Source organism: Cotesia typhae, unplaced genomic scaffold (genome assembly GCF_013202065.1).
Source record: "Cotesia typhae breed Kobodo isofemale line unplaced genomic scaffold, CoteBio_Ctyphae contig_5, whole genome shotgun sequence".
NCBI lineage: Eukaryota > Metazoa > Arthropoda > Insecta > Hymenoptera > Braconidae > Cotesia > Cotesia typhae.
This window is the reverse complement of record NW_027423757.1, coordinates 11,075,496-11,079,331: the sequence shown is the minus strand read 5'-3', so window position 1 is coordinate 11,079,331 and position 3,836 is coordinate 11,075,496.

The window sequence follows — 3,836 nt, the reverse complement described above, 5'->3', positions numbered from 1 at the left end:
TTTAATAGAAACAAAAAATTTTAATTAGTCTCCTTTTTTATTAAGACTTAATTATTTTTTGATTTTTGTTTTTACTAGCTGCCTTGAGGACTTTTTAAATAAACTAATACCTAATTTTAATCTTAATAAAATTCTGTAGTGCAATTTTAGACTAGAATTATAATTAATTTAAAAAAAAAGAGAAGAAACTCAAATTTAAAAATTTTTATCAACTGAAATTTTTTTTTATTTTTAATTTATAAAAAAAACTGACTTAGATTTTAAATTTTAAATTTTTTAATTGACTGCTTGTTTTTTTATTTACTTCTAATACTGACACGTATCCCTTTAGTGAATGTCTTAATTAATTATGCGACTAGACAATTAAAAAAAAAATCTCACTGATTATTTATGAATTTAAAAAATTGTTACAACAATGTAAAATTAATTATGTAATTAATTAAAATTATGAGATGATTAACTTAAGCGCTAACTTAAGATATTCGGTTGATCCTTAATCCACTTGACCGAAGTACTTAATCTATATGGCATCGCATCCACGGGCAGTGACTTTAGCCTTTGTGACCAGTTATTATTATGATTATTATTATGTATGGTACACTATATATGGTACACTATATGGTACATTATATAGTTTATATAATAGATAGATAAGATAACTAGTTTATGATAAAGATTATAAGTTAAATACCTTTAGTCAATAATTATAAAATTGCATATGAAATCGGCCTGCTCTTTTAGGACCCACTTTTTATTTTTTTGGTTCGCTATTTTATTTATTTATTTTAATGACTAGAATATAAACTCTGCAATTATAGTTATATTATTTATTATATATTTATCTGTTAAAATTAGATTTGGAATGTAAGCTATATGGATTTGCTATTTTCTTCAGCAAATTTTAACTTAGGAATATTTATTTAATTTTTTTAGTGGCTAGTTTTTGGTAGAAAAATATAATTTTTGGGACTAGAATAATTCGTTGACTAGATGCAATTTTTTTTTTTAATAAATTTTTCTTCTTTGGTTGAAAATTTTTCGACTAGAATTTTTTTTTTGACTAGATGCAATTTTTTGATTAATAAAATTTTTATTCTTTGGTTTAAAATTTTTTTGACTAGACTTAATCCATTAATTTTAAAAAAAAATTTTTTTCCGACTGAATTTTGAATATTGATTAATAAAAAAAAAATGATTTTTGAATTTAAGTTATTTATTTAATTACAATGCTATTTTTTCAATAAAAACCAATTTTGATAATTTAAAAATGAAATTTAATAATTAATGGATTAATTTTATGTTGACTAGATATTTTTTTCTTTTTATTGACTAGATTTGTTTCGATGGCCATATTTTGACTAATTTCTCAATTTTTTTGGTTTCAAATGACTAGAGTAGCTATAATTTTTTTTACAATTAAAATCTCACTTTTTTGAATGACTAGAATAACTTTCTTAGGACTTCATAATTATTTAACTAGAAAATCTCACTTAATTTTCACTGACTAGATTTTTTACTTAAAAATATAAGACTAGATTTATAAAAATTTGAGTGACTAGTTTGAACTCATACTTTTTTTTTTTTGACTTTGGTTCGTTGAATTTTTGGTATTTTCTCACAATTTCAATATATATATATATATATATATATATATATATATATATATATATATATATATATATATATATATATATATATATATATATATTTAAAATTACATTTTAAATTAATTAATTAATTAAAAGTAACTTAATTAATAATTATATCTCACTAAAAAGACTAGAAATAATTAAAGCTAGCGAGTCGTTTAGTAACCTCAACAAAAAAACTATTTTTTTACAATGCGAGGAAGTGAATAAAATAAATTTTGTAACTAAACGTTACTTATGTACAATTGAAAAAAAATTACTTTGAGTACCTACGGAGGAACTATTGCTGGTGTGGGAAGCTGGTGCTTAGATATCGACTGACTTTTTCTTCTGTCGACTTCGAAACTCCTTATGATTATTTTTTGGACTGGGTGGTGATCAGCAGCTTGATACAGTCGAACTTGAACTTGAATTTTTTATTTTTGGAGATGCGGCGATATTTTGGAGATTCCATTTTTTTATGAAGAATATTTGAGTAATTTAATTTACTTCATTTCAGGTATGTAGAAAATTGATTTTTTTTAGTACTGTTTCATTTAACCACTCCAGTGTTAAAATTATTTAAAAAATTAATTTGTACATTTTGTGCTCGTTGTTGTGATTATTATCTTAAATAAACTTCTGACTTGTCTGTAATTAAAAATAAATAATTATTAATATAAAGTTTTAGTTTATATTAATTAGTTTAATTTATAATAAATATTTTTTAATTTAAGGAAAAGATGTCAGTTTTTAGGTACAAAATTATAACTTTAATTTTTAAAAAAATGTATTTAATATTTGAGTTTAAAAAAAAAATGATTTTTTTTTTTGAGATTTGAATCTTTAAAGAAAAATTATTATTTAAAAAAAAAAATTACGTTCAATTTTGAAGTATTAAATATTGAAATTTTGAATAAAAAAAGTTTTTGAGTAATAATTTTTGTAATTGAACATAAAATGTCAATAATTATATCAAAATTAAAACGTATTTCACAAATTAAATTAATACAAAATTAAGTAATTTAAATTTATGTAAAAAATTGAAAATTCTAATGATTAAAACTCTTAAAAAAATAAATTTTACTGTCAAATTTTATTTCAAAAAATTCAAATCAAATTTTAATCACTTTTAATGTAAAAAAAAAAAATAATTCGATTAAATATAAAAAATAATCACTGACACAAATTCACTGAACACTTAAAATAAAAAAATTTTGATAAAAACTAAGATAATTTTGGAAATTAAAATAAAAAATAACAAAATATAAAAATGACTTACCACTAGATAGTTTGATTGCAAAAAAAACAAAACTAAAGTTTAACAACAATGTAAACAAACTTCAGCAACAAAAATAAAACTAAAAAAAGTAGAGCCAGTGAGTTCGATGTTGAAAAATAGATGACTCAGAGAGTTATCACGGCGATAGGGGTTGAAGGCTCTTGGCAGCTCGCGTCCGGAAGACGCGAGCGCGTCCATCCTCGCGAGCCACGCAAGCGCACACTACTCAGTTGCTCGCCAAACGCAGACTAATTCCAGCGGGGCGAGTTGCTCTCTACAACACCGCGTCGAACTCTTCTCCCCTTCCTCCGACACGTGCCCTTATGGACATCTACATCACGTTACATCAACCCCCTTCCACGCGCTCCCCACTCGCGCCGCACTCATTGTCAATGTTACCCCCTCTTCGACATTTCATCACAACTTGGACCCCTTCCAGGAGCTCCAAGCTCGGAAAACCACCCTGAGTGCGCGCGTCTGCTCTCTACTCGCGCAACTCAATCTCAGAGTTATCTCATTGGCTGCACTAATGTGTCGCGATAAATATTCACCCCCGTGCTGAGGTACTATGTACCAAAGGTGGCTGGATCTCTCACGTGCTTGCGGAGGCCAGATGCGTCCACGGCGTGGACCGTGACGGCACGCGTTTCTCTGATAGCTAATGAATTTTTTTTCTTTTCAGCTTTTGAAATGAATTCAATGATTTTTGGATAACATTGATGCCCAATATTAGAAATTCTAACCTTTTTTTTATTTTAATTTTTACAAAATTAAGGAAAAAATTTTTACCGTAAAAATTGAAGTATTTTTTGAATTTTTAATAAAAATATTTGGAATTATTAATTAATTTTTGCTAGAAAAATTTTTTTATTGACTAAATTGATTTTTAAAAAATTTTTTAGCTATTAAAAGCTAAATTTTTTTAG